The 19,563-nt window shown below is 44.2% G+C and overlaps 1 long non-coding RNA gene across 1 annotated transcript; it reads left to right on the forward strand.

Annotated features, from left to right (window-relative positions):
- The first annotated feature begins 2,258 nt into the window (after window positions 1-2,258).
- LOC140742002 (uncharacterized) lies at window positions 2,259-18,940 on the forward strand. Its single transcript, XR_012102183.1, has 2 exons — window positions 2,259-6,213; window positions 13,142-18,940. It is a non-coding gene; the product is annotated as an uncharacterized lncRNA (long non-coding RNA).
- Window positions 18,941-19,563: the final 623 nt, after the last annotated feature.

The raw sequence follows: 19,563 nt of genomic DNA on the forward strand, positions 1-19,563 counted from the left end.
CAATAGACAATAGGTGCAGAAGTAGACCATTTGGCCCTTCGAGCCTGCACCACCATTTTGAGATCATGGCTGAACATCCTCTACATAGCACCATCCAGAGACAGAGAAGCAGTTTCAGCGACAGGTTACTATCGATGCAATGCTCCTCAGACAGGATGAAGAGGTCAATACTCCCCAATGCCATTAGGCTTTACAATTCAACCGCCAGGACTTAAGAACTTTTTAAAAGCTATTATTAATGCTTTTTGAGATAGTGATTTAGATGCATATCATATTTTTTACTGAGTTAAGTATTGTATGTTATTAGTTTTGCTACAACAAGTGTATGGGACATTGGAAAAAAAGTTGAATTTCCCCATGGGGATGAATAAAGTATCTATCTATCTATCTATCTATCTATCTATCATCTACTATCAATACCCGGTTCCTGCCTTGTCCCCATATCCCTTGATTCCCCTATCCATAAGATACCTATCTAGCTCCTTCTTGAAAGCATCCAGAGAATTGGCCTCCACTGCCTTCCGAGGCAGTGCATTCCAGACCCCCACAACTCTCTGGGAGAAGAAGTTTTTCCTTAACTCTGTCCTAAATGACCTGTCCCTTATTCTCAAACCATGCCCTCTGGTACTGGACTCTCCCAGCATCTGGAACATATTTCCTGCCTCTATCTTGTCCAATCCCTTAATAATCTTATATGTTTCAATCAGATCCCCTCTCAATCTCCTTAATTCCAGTGTGTACAAGCCCAGTCTCTCTAACCTCTCTGCGTAAGACAGTCCGGACATCCCAGGAATTAACCTCGTAAATCTACGCTGCACTTCCTCTACAGCTAGGATGTCCTTCCTTAACCCTGGAGAACAAAACTGTACACAATACTCCAGGTGTGGTCTCACAAGGGCTCTGTACAAATGCAAGAGGATTTCCTTGCTCTTGTACTCAATTCCCTTTGTAATAAAGGCCAACATTCCATTAGCCTTCTTCACTGCCTGCTGCACTTGCTCATTCACCTTCAGTGACTGATGAACAAGGACTCCTAGATCTCTTTGTATTTCTCCCTTACCTAACTCTACACCGTTCAGGAGATTTCAGGAGACATCCCCCCGCTATGTCTCCCCTCACAGTCCTCAGCAGCCCTGTGTCCACCGTGGAGAACTTCAGGTTCCTGGGAACCACCATCTCTCAGGATCTGAAGTGGGAGCAGAACATCAGCTCCATCCTGAAGAAAGCCCAGCAGCGGATGTATTTCCTGCGGCTCTTGAGGAAATACGGTCTGCCTCAGGAATTGCTGCTGCAGTTCTACACTGCAGTCATTGAGTCTGTCCTGTGCACCTCCATCATTGTGTGGTTTGGAGCCGCCACCAAGCAGGATAGAACCAGACTACAGCGCACAGTGAGGACTGCCGAGCGCATTATTGGAGCCTCCCTGCCCTCTATTGTGGACCTGTACTCTTCCAGGTTGAAGAAGAGGGCGGGGAACATCATAAAGGACTCCTCCCATCCTGCGCACAGACTGTTTGATCTGCTTCCGTCTGGTAGGTGCTTCAGATCCCTCCAGACTAAGACTAATAGGCACTGGAGAAGTTTTTTCCCTACTGCGGTCACTTTGCTGAACAGTTAACTGCCGGTTAACTGTCAGCTAACTATTACTTGGATTGCACTACCTGTATGTACAATTTATATTTATCATTATTATTGTTATGAGCAGAGAGACAACATATGCCGGAAGTAAATTCCTTGTATGTGCATAGGTACTTGGCGATTAAAGTCTGATTCTGATTCAGATAATAATCTGCCTTCTTGTTCTTACTCCCGAAGTGGAGAAACTCACACTTATTCACATTAAACGTCATCTGCCAAGTATCTGCCCACTCCCCCAGCCTATCCAAGTCACCCTGAATTCTCCTAACATCCTCATCACATGTCACACTGCCACCCAGCTTAGTATCATCAGCAAATTTGCTGATGTTATTCTCAATGCCTTCATCTAAATCGTTGACGTAAATTGTAAACAGCTGTGGTCCCAATACCAAGCCCTGTGGCACCACACTAGTCACCACCTGCCATTCCGAGAAACACCCATTCACCGCTACCCTTTGCTTTCTATCTGCCAACCAGTTTTCTATCCATGTCAATGTCTTCCCCCCAATGCCATGAGCTTTGATTTTACCCACCAATCTCCTATGTGGGACCTTATCAAATGCCTTCTGAAAATCGAGGTACACTACATCCACTGGATCTCCCTTGTCTAACTTCCTGGTTACATCCTCGAAAAACTCCAATAGATTAGTCAAGCATGATTTACCCTTGGTAAATCCATGCTGGCTCGGCCCAATCCTATCACTGCTATCTAGATATGCCACTATTTCATCCTTAATAATGGACTCTAGCATCTTCCCCACCACCGATGTCAGGCTGACAGGTCGATAGTTCTCTGTTTTCTCCCTCCCTCCTTTCTTAAAAAGTGGGATAACATTAGCCATTCTCAAATCCTCAGGAACTGATCCTGAATCTAAGGAACATTGGAAAATGATTACCAATGCATCTGCAATTTCCAGGGCCACCTCCTTTAGTACCCTAGGATGCAGACCATCTGGACCTGGGGATTTGTCAGCCTTCAGTCCCATCAGTCTACTCATCACCGTTTCCTTCCTAATGTCAATCTGTTTCATTTCCTCTGTTACCCTATGTCCTTGGCCCATCCATACATCTGGGAGATTGCTTGTGTCTTCCTTAGTGAAAACAGATCTAAAGTACTCATTAAATTCTTCTGCCATTTCTCTGTTTCCCATAACAATTTCACCCAATTCATTCTTCAAGGGCCCAACATTGTTCTTAACTATCTTCTTTCTCTTCACATACCTAAAAAAGCTTTTGCTATCTTCCTTTATATTCCTGGCTAGCTTGCGTTCGTACCTCATTTTTTCTCCCCGTATTGCCTTTTTAGTTAAGTTCTGTTGTTCCTTAAAAACTTCCCAATCATCTGTTCTCCCACTCACCTTAGCTCTGTCATACTTTTTTTTAATGCTATGCAATCTCTGACTTCCTTTGTCAACCACTGTGGCCCCTTTCCCCGCTTTGAATCCTTCCTTCTCCGGGGGATGAACTGATTTTGCACCTTGTGCATTATTCCCAAGAATACCTGCCATTGCTGTTCCACTGTCTTTTCTGCTAGGATATCCATCTATTCAACTTTGGCCAGCTCCTCCCTCATGGCTCCATAGTTTCCCCGTTCAACTGCAACATTGACACCTCCGAGCTGCCCTTATCCTTCTCAAATTGCAGATAAAAACATCATATTATGATCACTACCTCCTAATGACTCCTGTAACACTTACCCAACAGGCTGGTATATGTCTAGGGGAAAAAAAAATCCAGCCACACACCAACCCCGCCTCCCGTTCACGCAGGCGCTGTGAGAATCGAGTTTATGCCTCGCGCCCCCGCCGGCAGTATCAAACTCACAACAAATACCGTTATGAAATACACTTTAAAGAGTTTACTAAAATTAAAAGAGTATTAGGCAGTACAATATATATATATATACAAGAAAAAAACAAAAGGCGCCAACTTATCAAAGTTCAGTCAGTTTAGTGCACATCGGTGGAGCTCATCCAGCGAACCATTCGACTCCTTGGTGGTCGTCCTCCCGAAACTCCCACTTCGGACTCCCCGGTGGTCTCCCGAGCGCACGTCCTCCTTCCTCGGCGTCTCCCTCCGGACTCTCCAAGCCCGCGCAACCCCTCCCCCAAGTTCCCAGCCTCACAAAACACAATAACATTCCCCATTGATTAACAAATGAATACAATTACCATATCAGCCATTCTAAAGCGAAACAACGGCAAGAGAAACTTTTAACAGACAAAGAAGCATTCCTACTCGTAACACACCACAGAAGCCCTTTTTAGTAACATACACAGGACATTGTACACTCCTTTACTGCAAGATCGCTTATCAAATCCTGTTGATTACATAACACTAAATCCAGATTAGTCTTGTCCCTGGTCGGCTCTCGTACAAGCTGTTCCAAGAATGCATCCCATAGGCACTCTACAAACTCCCTATCCTGTGGTCCAGCACCAACCTGATTCTCCCAGTTCACCTGCATGTTGAAATCCCCCATAACTACTGCGACATTACCTTTGCCACATGCCAATGTTAACTCCCTATTCAACTTGCACCCAATATCCATGCTACTGTTTGGTGGCCTGTAGACAACACCCATTTGGGTCCTTTTGCCCTTACTGTTCCTCAGTTCTATCCACACAAACTCTACTTCTCCTGATCCTATGTCCCCCCTTGCAAAGGACTGAATCTCATTCCTCACCAACAGGGCCACCCCACCCCCTCTGCCCACATTCCTGTCCCTACGATAGCACGTATACCCTTGTACATTCATTTCCCAGGTCTGATCTCCCTGCAGCCATGTCTCCGTTATCCCAACAACATCATAGTTACCCATTCGCACCTGGGCTTCAAGCTCATCCACCTTATTTCTGACACTTCGTGCATTCAGACATAGAATTTTTAGCCCATTTCTCCTCTCTCTGTTTGAATCGTTGCCTATTGTGCCTAACCCAGCTCCCCGAACTCCCATCGGGCTATACGCCCCTAGAATTTTGTTGTCCTTCCTAAATTTACTTATTCTTTCAACACATTTAACTCCATGTTGCGTCAGACCATCCCTCTGTACATGTGTCCTCCTTATCACTTGTTCCGCCTCACCTTTCTCTACTACACACTTAATATTCCGGAACCATGTAGTCCCAACCTGTCCTTTATTCTTCCTCTCACTATCCTCCCTCACATTCTGGATCCCCGCCCCCTGCAAATTTAGTTTAACCCCCCCCCAAGAAGCACTAGCAAACTTCCCTGCAAGAATGTTAGTACTGCTCCAGTTCAGGTGCAAACCGTCCCTTCGGAACAGATCCCACCTTCCCTGGAACAAAGACCAATTATCTAAAAACCTGAAGCCCTCCCTCCTGCACCATCCTCTCAGCCATGTATTAATCTGTATAATCCTGTTCCTTGCCTCACTCACACGTGGCACAGGTAGCAATCCTGAGATTGTTACCCTGGAGGTCCTGCTCTTCAGCTTCGCACCTAACTCCCTGAACTCCCTACACAGGACCCCCTCACTCATCCTACCCACATCATTGGACCCTACATGAACCACAACATCTGGATTCTTGCCCTCCCTCTTGAGAATAACCTGCACCCGATCTGAGATGTCTCGGACCCCGGCACCAGGGAAGCAACATACCATCCGAGACTCCCGATCTTCCCCACAAAATCTCCTATCCGCCCCCCGACTATAGAATCCCCTATCACTACCGCTCTCTTCTCTTCCCTCCTCCCCTTCGTAGTCGAGGGTCCAACCTCAGTGCCAGAGACAGGACCACTGCAGCTTGTTCCTGGTAGGTCATCCCCACCAACAGTATCCAAAACGGTATACTTATTTTTGATGGGAACGGCCACAGGGGTGCTCTGCTCTCTCTGTCTGCTCCCCCTGCCTCTCTTGACTGTCACCCATTTGCCTACCTCCTGTCTTTTCGGTGTAACTACCTCCCGATAACTCTTATCTATCTCTGCCTCTGCCTCCCGAATGATCCGTAGTTCATCCAGCTCCTGCTCCAATTCCCTAACTCGGTCTGATAGGAGCTGCAGCTGGATGCACCTATTGCAGGTGTGGTCATCAGGGACAACTGTGTTGACCCTGACCTCCCACATACCGTATACGGAGCACACCGCTGCTCTAACTGTCTCCCCCATTACCTGATCCCAGATTAGTCAGAATAAATGAAAAAAGAACCTACTGACCTTACCTTTTGACCTCAGCAAGCACGTACTCAGGCTCACTGATTTCTTCTCACTGAAGTCCTCTTGCGCCGAAGCCCACTGAGCCAAAGCCCAGCACTCTGCTCCTGCGCACTCCGCTGCCCGCTCCTGAAAGTGGGTCACTTTTTAAAGCCCGCGCTCGCCACTGATGTCACCCACGCTTGCGCAGCTTTACCTTCCTCCTCAGGTATTCTCCAGGTAGGTCCGAGGGTCTCGGCCTACCTACAACGGCTGATCCTCCGATCTCCAGTCGTATGTCGATCACGAGCACTCCTTACTCCCGCTCTGCTGCCTGCACCGACGCTTCTGGCAGATCGCATTGAGTGTCTGGAGCTGCAATTGGATTCATACTGGAGCACCCGCGATGCTGAGAAAATTGTGAGTAGCACGTTTAGTGAGTTGGCCACACCGTAGGTAAAGGCTACACAGGCAGAAAGGGAAGGGGTGGCCACTAGACAGCGTAGCAGTAGGCAGGTAGTGCAGGAGTCCCCTGAGGTCATCTCCCTCCTGAACAAATATACTGTTTTGGATACTGTTGGGGGAGATGTCTCATCAGGGGAAGGCAGCAGCAGCCGAGTTCATTGCACCATGGGTGGCTCTGTGGCACAGGAGAGAAGGAAAAGGAATGGGAGAGCTATAGTGATAGGGGATTCGATTGTAAGGGGAATAGATAGGCATTACTGCGGCCACAAACGAGACTCCAAGATGGTATGTTTCCTCCCTGGTGCAAGGGTCAAGGATGTCTCTGAGCGGCTGCAGAACATTCTCGAATGGGAGGGTGAACAGCCAATGGTCGTGGTGCACATAGGTACCAACGATATAGGTAAAAAACGGGATGAGGTCCTACAAGGTGAATTTAGGGAGTGAGGAGATAAACTGAAAGTAGGACCACAAAGGTAATAATCTCTGAATTACTACCGGTGCCACGTGCTAGTCAGAGTAGAAAAAGGAGGATATTTCAGATGAATACGTGGTTTAAAAAATGGTGCAAGGGGGAGGGATTCAAATTTCTGGGGCATTGGAACCAGTTCTGGGGGAGATGGGACTGGTATAAACAGGACGGTCTGCACCTGGGCTGGACTGGAACCAATGTCCTAGGGGGAGCGTTTGCTACTGCTGTTCAGGAGGATTTAAATTAATGTGACAGAGGGATGGGAACAAGTACAGAGAGACAAAGGGGTGTAAAATGAGGGTAGAAGCAAAAAGTAGTAAGGTGAAAAGTAAAAGTGGCAGGCAGGCAAATCCAGGGCAAAAAGCAAAAAGAGCCACTTTTCAACATAATTGTTTCAGGGCTAAGAGTGTTGTAAAAACAAGCCTGAAGGCTTTGTGTGTCAATGCGAGGAGCATTCGTAACAAGGTGGATGAATTGAATGTGCAGATAGTTATTAATGAATATGATTTAGTTGGGATCACAGAGACATGGCTCCAGAGTGACCAAGGATGGGAGCTCAACATCCAGGGATATTCAATATTCAGGAGGGATAGACAGGAAAGAAAAGGAGGTGGGGTAGCATTGCTGGTTAGAGAGGAGATCAATGCAATAGAAAGGAAGGACATTAGCCTGGAGGATGTGGAATCGATATGGGTAGAGCTGCATAACACTAAGGGGCAGAAAATGCTGGTGGGAGTTGTGTACGGGCCACCTAACAGTAGTAGTGAGGTTGGGGATGGCATTAAACAGGAAATTAGAAATGCATTCAATAAAGGAACAGTAGTTATAATGGGTGACTTCAATCTACATATAGATTGGGTGAACCAAATTGGTAAGGGTGCTGAGGAAGAGGATTTCTTGGAATGTATGCGGGATGGTTTTCTGAACCAACATGTCGAGGAACCAACTAGAGAGCAGGCCATTCTAGATTGGGTATTGAGCAATGAGGAAGGGTTAGTTAGCTATCTTCTCGTGCGAAGCCCCTTGGGTAAGAGTGACCATAATATGGTGGAATTCTTCATTAAGATGGAGAGTGACATAGTTAATTCAGAAACAAAGGTTCTGAACTTAAAGAAGGGTAACTTTGAAGGTATGAGACGTGAATTAGCTAAGATAGACTGGCAAATGATACTTAAAGTGTTGACGGTGTATATGCAATGGCAAGCATTTAAAGATCGCATGGATGAACTACAACAATTGTTCATCCCAGTCTGGCAAAAGAATAAACCAGGGAAGGTAGTGCACCCGTGGCTGACAAGGGAAATTAGGGATAGTATCAAGTCCAAAGAAGACACATATAAATTAGCAAAAAAAAGCGGCACACCTGAGGACTGGGAGAAATTCAGAGACCAGCAGAGGAGGAGAAAGGGCTTAATTAGGAAAGGGAAAAAAGATTATGAGAGAAAGCTGGCAGGGAACATAAAAACTGACTGTAAAAGCTTTTATAGATATGTGAAAAGAAAAAGATTGGTCCTTTACAGTCAGAAACAGGCGAATTGATCATAGGGAACAAAGACATGGCAGACCAATTGAATAACTACTTTGGTTCTGTCTTCACTAAGGAGGACATAAATAATCTTCTGGAAATAGTAAGGGACCGAGGGTCTAGTGAGATGGAGGAACTGAGGGAAATACATGTTAGTAGGGAAGTGGTGTTAGGTAAATTGAAGGGATTAAAGGCAGATAAAACCCCAGGGCCAGATGGTCTGCATCCCAGAGTGCTTAAGGAAGTAGCCCAAGAAATAGTGGATGCATTAGTGATAATTTTTCAAAACTCCTCAGATTCTGAATTAGGTCCTGAGGATTGGAGGGTGGCTAATGTAACCCCACTTTTTAAAAAAGGAGGGAGAGAAAAACCAGGGAATTATAGACCGGTGAGTCTGACATCGGTGGTGGGGAAAATGCTAGAGTCAGTTATCAAAGATGTGATAACAGCACATTTGGATAGAGGTGAAATCATCAGACAAAGTCAGCATGGATTTGTGAAAGGAAAATCATGTCTGATGAATCTTATAGAATTTTTTGAAGATGTAACTAGTAGAGTGGATAGGGGAAAGCCAGTAGATGTGGTATATTTAGATTTTCAAAAGGCTTTTGACAAGGTCCCATACAGGAGATTAGTGTGTAAACTTAAAGCACACGGTATTGGGGGTATGGTATTGATGTGGATAGAGAATTGGTTGGCAGACAGGAAGCAAAGAGTGGGAGTAAACAGGACCTTTTCAGAATGGCAGGCAGTGACTAGTGGGGTACCGCAAGGCTCAGTGCTGGGACCCCCGTTGTTTACAATATATATTAATGATTTAGACGAGGGAATTAAATGCAGCATCTCTAAGTTTGTGGATGACATGAAGCTGGGTGGCGGTGTTAGCTGTGAGGAGGATGCTAAGAGGATGCAGGGTGACTTGGATAGGTTAGGTGAGTGGGCAAATTCATGGCAGATGCAATTTAATGTGGATAAATGTGAGGTTATCCACTTTGGTTGCAAGAACAGGAAAACAGATTATTATCTGAATGGTGGGTGATTAGGAAAAGGGAAGGTGCAACGAGACCTGGGTGTCATTGTACACCAGTCATTGAAGGTGGGCATGCAGGTACAGCAGGCGGTGAAAAATGTAAATGGTATGTTGGCATTCATAGCAAAAGGATTTGAGTACAGGAGCAGGGAGGTTCTACTGCAGTTGTACAAGGCCTTGGTGAAACCGTACCTAGAGTATTGTGTGCAGTTTTGGTCCCCTAATCTGAGGAAAGACATTCTTGTCATAGAGGGAGTACAGAGAAGGTTCACCAGATTGATTCCTGGGATGGCAGGACTTTCATATGAAGAAAGATTGGATCGACTAGGCTTATACTCATTAGAATTTAGAAAATTGAGGGGGGATCTTACTGAAACATATAAAATTCTAAAGGGATTGGATAGGCTAGATGCAGGAAGATTGTTTCCGATGTTGGGGAAGTCCAGAACGAGGGGTCACAGTTTAAGGATAAAGGGGAAGCTTTTTAGGACCAAGATGAGGAAAAACTTCTTCACACAGAGAGTGGTGAATCTGTGGAATTCTCTGCCACAGGAAACAGTTGAGGCAGGTTCATTGGCTATATTTAAGAGGAGGTTAGATATGGCCCTTGTGGCTAAAGGAATTAGGGGGTATGGAGAAAAAGCAGGTAGAGGGTTCTGAGTTGGATGATCAGCCATGATCATACTGAATGGCGGTGCAGGCTCGAAGGGCCAAATGGCCTACTCCTGCACCTATTTTCTATGTTTCTATGAAAATACAATTGTTATTAGGTTAGGCAGATCTGTTTATTATTGTGAAAGATGAAGATCAGACCACGTTTTATGAGTAATTAATGCAGAAAACCAGGTAATTGCAAAGGGTTCACAGTTTTTTTTTGCAACGGTATAACCAAATCATACACATTAAAACTGGGGATTCCAGCAGTGAATGTTTTATGAAACTATTGGCCTTCCAAATCCCCAAAGAAAATAGCTCCAATTCTCAACATCATCTATAACCATATAACAATTACAGCATGGAAATAGGCCATCTCGGCCCTTCTAGTCCATGCCAAACGCTTACTCTCACCTAGTCCCACCGACCTGCACTCAGCCCATAACCCTCCATTCCTTTCCTGTCCATACACCTATCCAATTTTTTTTTAAATGACAAAATTGAACCTGCCTCTACCACTTCTACTGTAAGCTCGTTCCACACAGCTACCACTCTCTGAGGAAAGAAGCTCCCCTCGTGTTACCTAAACTTTTGCCCCCTAACTCTCAACTCATGTCCTCTTGTTTGAATCTCCCCTACTCTCAATGGAAAAAGCCTATCCATGTCAACTCTATCTATCCCTCTCATAATTTTAACTACCTCTATCAAGCCCCTCCTCAACCTTCTACGCTCCAAAGAATAAAGACCTAACTTGTTCAACCTTTCTCTGTAACTTAGGTGCTGAAACCCAAGTAACATTCTAGTAAATAATCTCTGTACTCTCTCTATTTTGTTGACATCTTTCCTATAATTCGGTGACCAGAACTATACACAATACTCCAAATTCGGTCTCACCAATGCCTTGTACAATTTTAACATTACATCCCAACTCCTATACTCAATGCTCTGATTTATAAAGGCCAGCATACCAAAAGCTTTCTTCACCACCCTACCCACATGAGATTCCACCTTCAAGGAACTATGCACCATTATTCCTAGATCACTCTGTTCTACTTCATTCCTCAATGCCTTACCATTTACCATGTATGTCCTATTTGGATTATTCCTACCAAAATGTAGCACCTCACATTTATCAGCATTAAACTCCATTTGCCATCTTTCAGCCCACTCTTCTAACTGGCCTAAATCTTTCTGCAAGCTTTGAATACCTACTTCATTATCCACAACGCCACCTATCTTAGTATCATCTGCATACTTAATAATCCAATTTACCACCCCATCATCCAGATCCTTAATGACAAACAACACTGTATTGGACCCAGTACAGATCCCTGAGGCACACCACTAGTCACCGGCCTCCAACCTGACAAACGGTTATCCACCACTACTCTCTGGCATCTCACATCCAGCCACTGTTGAATTCATTTTACTACTTCAATATTAATACCTAACGATTGAACCTTCCTAACTAACCTTCCGTGTGGAACCTCGTTAAAGGCCTTACTGAAGTCCATATAGACAACATCCACTGCTTTATCCTCGTCAACTTTCCTAGTAACCTCTTCAAAAAATTCAATAAGATTTGTCAAACATGATCTTCCACGCATAAATCCATGTTGACTGTTCCTAATCAGACCCTGTCTATCCAGATAATTATATATACCATCTCTAAGAATACTTTCCATTAATTTACCCACCACTCACGTCAAACTTACAGGTCGATAATTGCTAGGTTTACTCTTAGAACCCTTTTTAAACAATGGAACCACATGAGCAATATGCCAATCCTCTGGCACCATCCCCGTTTCTAATGACATTTGAAATATTTCTGTCAGAGCCCCTGCTATTTCTACACTAACTTCCCTCGAGGTCCTAGGGATAATCCTGTCAGGACCCAGAGACTTATCCACTTTTATGTTCTTTAAAAGCTCTAGTACTTCCTCTTCTTTAATCATTATAGTTTCCATAACTACCCTACTTGTTTCCCTTACCTTACACAATTCAATATCCTTCTCCTTAGTGAATACCGAAGTAAAGAAATCGTTCAAAATCTCCCCCATCTCTTTTGGCTCCACACATAGCTGTCCACTCAGATTCTCTGAGGGACCAATTTTATCCCTCACTATCCTTTTGCTATTAATATAACTGTAGAAATCCTTGGATTTATTTTCACCTTACTTGCCAAAGCAACCTCATATCTTCTTTTAGCTTTTCTAATTTCTTTCTTAAGATTCTTTTTACATTCTTTATATTCCTCAAGCACCTCATTTACTCCATGCTGCCTATATTTATTGTAGATCTCTCTTTTTCCAAACCAAATTTCCAATATCCCTTGAAAACCATGGCTCTCTCAAACTTTTAACCTTTCCTTTCAACCTAACAGGAACATAAAGATTCTGTACCCTCAAAATTTCACCTTTAAATGACCTCCATTTTTCTATTACATGCTTAACATAAAACAAATTGTCCCAATCCACTCCTTCTAAATCCTTTCGCATCTCCTCAAAGTTAGCCTTTCTCCAATCAAAAATCTCAACCCTGGGTCCAGAACTATCCTTCTCCATAATTATATTGAAACTAATGGCATTGTCATCACTGGACCCGAAGTCCAGTCTAATATTTTAGATCTAATCTTGTTATCAATCTAATATTTAATCTAGTATTTTTTTGTCTTGATAAATGAGCATTAAGACATGTTGATATTCTCCATGGCCTGCCCACTCACATTGTGGTTGCAGTGTGTACACTTCTTAACATGCACTCCAACGTATGGGCTTTGTTTGCACTTTCTTTCCTTTGACCTCCCACCATCACAAAAGATGACATTAGTGTTTCCTGAAGTCCTCAGCTCTTTCTTTGAGTCATTGTCCTGAAATCCCTCCCCAACAGCATTAAGAGAATGCATGCCAGGGCTATAATAATTCAGGGAAAAGATCTTAAACCTTTCCACATTGGCATCTAGGATGTAAAAGTAACATTGCAAACACTTTTCACGTCCAATGATTAATTATACCAATAATTGTTAAATACTTGCAGTAAAGCAATTAGGTCAATAGATTTGTCTTCACATGACAATTACTCATTAGCAATCCAGTCCATGAGGTTGTACAAATCGCATCTGCTTGTTTTGTACCATGCATGAAGAGTGTATAGTGTTATCACTGTCATTTAACAGAGTGTCTCTTTCTTTCTATTTGCCATTCAGTCATGACCTCATCCTTCATTTGACTCAGGACAAAATCAAACTACTTTTTGACGCTTATAATCGGACACTAAAGGTCAGTGAGGCTTCAGCTTTCTTTCCACTATGTACTAAAATATTAATTCTGTCATGAAGAATTGGGTATTTTGATGTGACAGTTATATTTACTGAGATGATGGCACAGCATGTACAAATAAAGTTTAGGAAATGAAAGGATCCAAATGCATGAAAGGAATTCATTCTTGTAAAACTTGTCATTATGAACATAAAGTGTTGAATGGATTTGAGTAGTAAAATATAAGGCAGTTTAAGAAGCAGAGTTTTTTTTTAAAACATCTCTATTGCTTTTACAGAATGAAAAGAAAACACATTAGATCATAAGTTTGAAAGTACAACAAAGTTAAAGAAAAGGAAAAAATAAAATACTGTACATTAAAAAATCAAAAGAAAAAAACACATTAAAAAAGCAAACACCCCACCATTTAAAAAAAAGCAGTCAATTCAGTCTGTTACATTCATCATCCTGAATATCGTTCTCCAGAAACTTGTAGAAAATGTCCCAAATTTCCCGAAATTTGCCAAGTTTGTTTTTGTGATGTAACTTAGCTTTTCTAGAGCAAGATAAGAAGACATTCCTTTCAGTCATTATGAGAGTCCACTGGTTGATGGTTTCTTCCATGAATAGGCTATGCAGCGTTTAGCTTCCAAAAAACAAATATTAAGCAGAAACCTTACATTTTTGGAGGTTACAAAGTCCTTTGTATAAATATTCAGAATACATAGTTTAGGATCATAGGGCACCTTTTTTCTAATAATCTGACTAATCAAATCCAGCACCTTCTTCCAGAAGCAGATTATCTGGAGGCATTCCTACATACAATGAAACAGAGACCCCTTTTGATGGTTACATTTAATGCATGTGTCTGGGATGTTGGGGTTAAAATGATGCAACCTGACTGGCATAATCTACTGTCTGGTTATTGTTTTGTATTGTTGTAATTTAGAATGAGGGTTCACTGATTGGGTTTGAACTAAGGAACAAGCTTCTGACAACTCTTTTTTTCTGACAGACTCTCATGCAAATCAGTTCTCCAAGCTTGTAGTATGTTGTTTGATGACTCTTTGCATATACTTGCAAACAAATTGTATAATACAGACACATGTCCCCTAGCTTCAGATAATTTCAGAGTCATGTCTTCTAGGGTAGATAAAGGAGGGAGTTTCAAACTGTAACCTTCCCTGGACATAATAAAACTTTGCAACTGAAGGTATTTAAAAAAGTGTTTGTGAGATTCAAAATTAAGATGTGCGTTTCTGAAAGAGGTCTGGGTTAAAGTCAGAGGACAAATGTGATTTAATTATGTCTGGGTTAAAGTCAGTAAACAAATGTGATTTAATTATGAATGCAGAAGCCCTGACAAGATTAACTGTTTGTGGAATCATTGAAGTCCTGAGATATGGACTATTGTTTTACAGAAATGTGTAAAAAAACAACTCCAAATATGGAATGGGAAAACACTGTGTACCTCCCGAGTCAGGGAGGGGAGGGGTAAGGAAGAAGGATAAAATCTGCTGCCCTATAAGGTTCAGGGTTCCCTTCTCTGAGGGAGCCCAGCTCTGCAGAACTGTTAATAAACTTTGTTTCCTTGAATTTGTCTTGAAGCCATTATTCGGGAGCGTGGCTCGTTTCTGACAACTTGGGGTGCTCGTCCGGGATCCACACTCCAGCCGTGAGGGGGGCAAGGAAGGACATCGGAGAAGGTGCACCCTGCCGAGTTCGGCAGTCCCTGATTCCTTGCTCGTCGCCCCGCGCGGCTTGAGCGAGTGATATCCGGCGGACTCAAGGAAACAAAGAGGGGTTGTCGAGGCAGTCGAGACAGTGAGCGATCGAGTAATTTCTGTGCACAGGACCCAGGTAAGAAATTAAATTCCTGTAGAGACGTAGTACACAAGAATCGTGGAGCTGCGGAGTTCCTGCAGGTAGATCCTGTAGAGACGTAGTGCACGAGAATTGTGGAACTGCGGGGTGCCTGCAGGTGGATTCCTGGACGATCGCGGGAATACAGGTTCCGGAATTGGACAGGAGTGACCGAGCTAGGTGGGTCACATTCAAATTAAATTCCTGCAGAGACGTAGTGCACGAGAATTGTGGAATTACGGGGTGCCTGCGGGTGGATTGGAACCGGGCAAGTCCTTGAGATGGGGAATAAGGGGTCTAAGAGAGAAAAGGGTAATGGAAATCCAGGCGCCAACGATGAAAAATACCCCGGGGTACCCCCTGATAGTCCGTTGGGACGGATGTTAGAAAATTGGGATTATGGGAGGCGAAAAGGGAAGTCAAAGAAAAAATGATACAGTACTGTGAATTCTGGTCCCGCCAGCCGATCCAAGGGTCAGCTGTGTGATGGCCTAAGTTCGGGTCTAGCGAGGATTGGGTACAACAAGCCCTTAATCTGTACGTGAATTCAAAACCTAACGTTAAACCCGAAGAAAGTGATTATGCCCTATGCTGGTTACCAACGACAAATAGTTATAAATTGAAAACGATAAATGAAGGGGGACAGAAAAAGAATACATGGGAGGTGCTTGACCACCTGCCGCCCCCATATGTGCCCCCTACCGCTCCGCAAATCGAAGACCCTGAGACGGAGGTTGGCCAACAGCTGATTCGTGTTGAATTTGTATCGAAAGCATGGCCAGATATAAGAAAAATAAACTGGAAAAACTAGAAGATTGGAATACTAAACCCTTAAGTGAACTACTTAGGGAGGCACAGAAAGTGTTTGTAAAAGGGATGAAGAGAAGCAGAAGACGGCAAGGATAATGGTCCAGACAGTGCGACAAGTAACCGCAGATAGTAGAGAGAGAGACGGGGACCATGGTTGTATCGAGGTAGTAGCCAGGAGCAAGGAGGAGGGCTAAGGAAGGCTTTAAGATGTTTTCACTGCAACGAAGAGGGACACTTCAGGTGCGAGTGCCCCAGATACCGACGGGAAGTGCGCTCGTACGCTATAATGGAAGATGAAGACTAGGGAGGTCGGGGGTTCCACCCCTTGGGGATGAATTATCGGCAGGAACCCCTGGTAAATTTAAAAGTAGGTCCCCAAGGGTGAGATACAACCTTTATGGTAGATTCGGGTGCCGAAAGATCTAGCGTAATCCAGATACCTCCCGGCGCCCGAACTGGAACAAAGGTAATGGGAGTATCCGGTATTGGAGGCAAAATAATACAAGTACCTGTTATAGAAAACGTGAAAATTGAACATGAGGATAGGGTAACGGGACAGGACCTACTTTTGTTACCCTCTGCGAGATTCAACCTGCTCGGGCGGGATCTGCAAGTCAGGCTAGGCATTGGGACTGTGCCCAGGAACGGGAAGATAATGGTACAGCTGTTTGCCCTCAGGGAAGAAGACGATAGGAAAATAAGCCCGGAGGTATGGTACCAGGAAGGGAACCGGGGGGGTTTGAACGTCCCCCCTTGCAAATCTCACTATTACCTAACAGTTCGCCAGTACGGAGAAAACAGTACCCTATTTCAATGGAAGGAAGAAAAGGGCTGCAGCCGGTGATTGAGGGATTGATACCTTGTTACCGGACAGTCGCCCAGTGAGAAGGAAGCAGTACCCCATTGCGATGGAAGGAAGAAAAGGGCTGCAGCCGGTGATGGAGGGATTGATCGCTGACGGACTACTGGAGGAATGTATGTCACCATATAATACCCCAATACTCCTGGTGCGAAAGCCAGATGGGACATCGGATGGTACAAGACCTGCGGGGCCTAAATGCAGTAGTCCAAACCTGATACCCGGTAGTGCCCAACCCTTACACGCTGATGAGTAAGATCTCCCCTGACCATGAATGGTTCAGTGTAATAGATCTAAAAGACGCCTTCTGGAGTTGCCCGCTAGAAGAGAGCAGTCGTGACATGTTTGCGTTCAAATGGAAGTACCATACCCCGTGGCATCCCCAGAGTTCGGGAAGAGTAGAACGAATGAACAGCACCCTGAAGGCACAGCTAACCAAGTTGATGTTGGAAACCAAGCTACCATGGACCAAGTGTTTGCCGATCACTCTCCTGAGAATACGTACAGCGCCCCGGAAGGACATAGGAGTATCTCCTTACGAGATGCTCTTTGGACTGCCATATTGGAATAAAATAGAGGGGTATCCCACACTACAGGGGGGTGATTTATTTGTAAAGAACAATTTACTGGCCTTGTCCCGTTCCTTTGCAGAACTGCGGAAAAAGGGTCTCTTGGCCCAGACTCCGCCGCTCGACTTTGCTTTACATCAGATCATGCCTGGAGATTGGGTTCTGGTAAGGACCTGGAAGCCGGAGAAGTTACAGCCACAGTGGGAAGGCCCTTTCCAGGTCCTGCTAACAACAGAGGCGGCTGTACGGACAAAAGAAAAAGGGTGGACACACGCATCCAGGGTAAAAGGACTGGTGAAGCCCGAAAGCCGCACTGAGTGGACCTGTGTTCCCGGTGAAGAACCGTTGGTGGTGAAGCTAAAAAGGCAGCAAAAATGAACTCTATGTGGACTGTAACATTATTGACTGTAATATATTTGATTCTATATGTCGGGGAAATTGAAGGGAAATGTGACAAGTGCAGAACCGTGGTACGAGTGGGGCAGAGGGTGTTCCCAGGATCATTTGTGTCCCACTCGCATGTAAATGACCGTTGTTATGATAAAAGCAGAAGGGTGTTGGGGAAATGGTAAGCCGTACTATCAGGTCTATAATAAAGGCGGTTGGTGGCGAACAGTACTCTGGATGGTGGGAGGTGGATTAATGAGTTTGATGCTTTTACCCTGCCTCATTCCCTGTGTACAAGCACTAATAAGACGAAGTGAGTCACAACTTCAGGCAATAGCAATACCTCAGCATGGCACTGGCATTGGAGCTGTTGGCAAAACAGCAGAGTCAGATGCGAACAGCAATATACCAGAACAGGCTGGCTGTGGATTACCTATTGGCCTCTGAAGGCGGGGTATGTGGGAAATTCAATCTTACAAACTGTTGCCTTAAGATAGACGACAGTGGAAAGGCCGTGTTAAAAATATCCGACAAAATTCGGAAACTGGCCCACGTGCCAGTACAAACCTGGAGATCCCTGGGGAACATGAGTTGGCTAGACGGGCTACTGGGAGGTAGTTGGTGGCGCACCGCTCTCCTAGTAGCAGGCGGGGGTCTAATGATTCTCTTACTTTTGCCGTGTGTGATTCCTTGTATACGAACACTGATCAGGCGCAGTATATTCCAGCTCCAGGCAGTAGCGATATCCCAACATGGGACAAACGAGCTAAAACTTATGCTATTAAAGAAGAAAGTTGACCCTCCACGGGGGGGCGGAGGAAGGACGGTGGGCCCCCTGGAAAGAGGAGAAATGCTAGCTGCTACGCACATCTTAAAAATAAAAAGGGTGGAATTGTGAGATTCAAAATTAAGATGTGCGTTTCTGAAAGAGGTCTAGGTTAAAGTCAGAGGACAAATGTGATTTAATTATGTCTGGGTTAAAGTCAGTAAACAAATGTGATTTAATTATGAATGCAGAAACCCTGACAAGATTAACTGTTTGTGGAATCATTGAAGTCCTGAGATATGGACTATTGTTTTACAGAAATGTGTAAAAAAACAACTCCAAATATGGAATGGGAAAACACTGTGTACCTCCCGAGTCAGGGAGGGGAGGGGTAAGGAAGAAGGATAAAACCTGCTGCCCTGTAAGGTTCAGGGTTCCCTTCTCTGAGGGGGCCCAGCTCTGCAGAACTGTTAATAAACTTTGTTTCCTTGAATTTGTCTTGAAGCCATTATTCGGGAGCGTGGCTCATTTCTGACAACTCCTATCTTTGGTAATGGCAGAACAGACCCTGGCTCTAAAACTTGTTCGACCTGAGGCATAGCTAAGGTGTCTGATCTTTACAATGTCAATACATTTATGTCATTTGAAGAACTCAAGGCCACATATGGAATTCCAAAAAAACACTGTCAGAAACGAGCCACGCTCCCGAATAATGGCTTCAAGACAAATTCAAGGAAACAAAGTTTATTAACAGTTCTGCAGAGCTGGGCCCCCTCAGAGAAGGGAACCCTGAACCTTACAGGGCAGCAGGTTTTATCCTTCTTCCTTACCCCTCCCCTCCCTGACTCGGGAGGTACACAGTGTTTTCCCATTCCATATTTGGAGTTGTTTTTTTACACATTTCTGTAAAACAATAGTCCATATCTCAGTACTTCAATGATTCCACAAACAGTTAATCTTGTCAGGGCTTCTGCATTCATAATTAAATCACATTTGTTTACTGACTTTAACCCAGACATAATTAAATCACATTTGTCCTCTGACTTTAACCCAGACATAATTAAATCACATTTGTCCTCTGACTTTAACCCAGACCTCTTTCAGAAACGCACATCT

This window comes from Hemitrygon akajei, chromosome 19 (assembly GCF_048418815.1).
Source record: "Hemitrygon akajei chromosome 19, sHemAka1.3, whole genome shotgun sequence".
Taxonomy (NCBI): Eukaryota; Metazoa; Chordata; class Chondrichthyes; order Myliobatiformes; family Dasyatidae; genus Hemitrygon; species Hemitrygon akajei.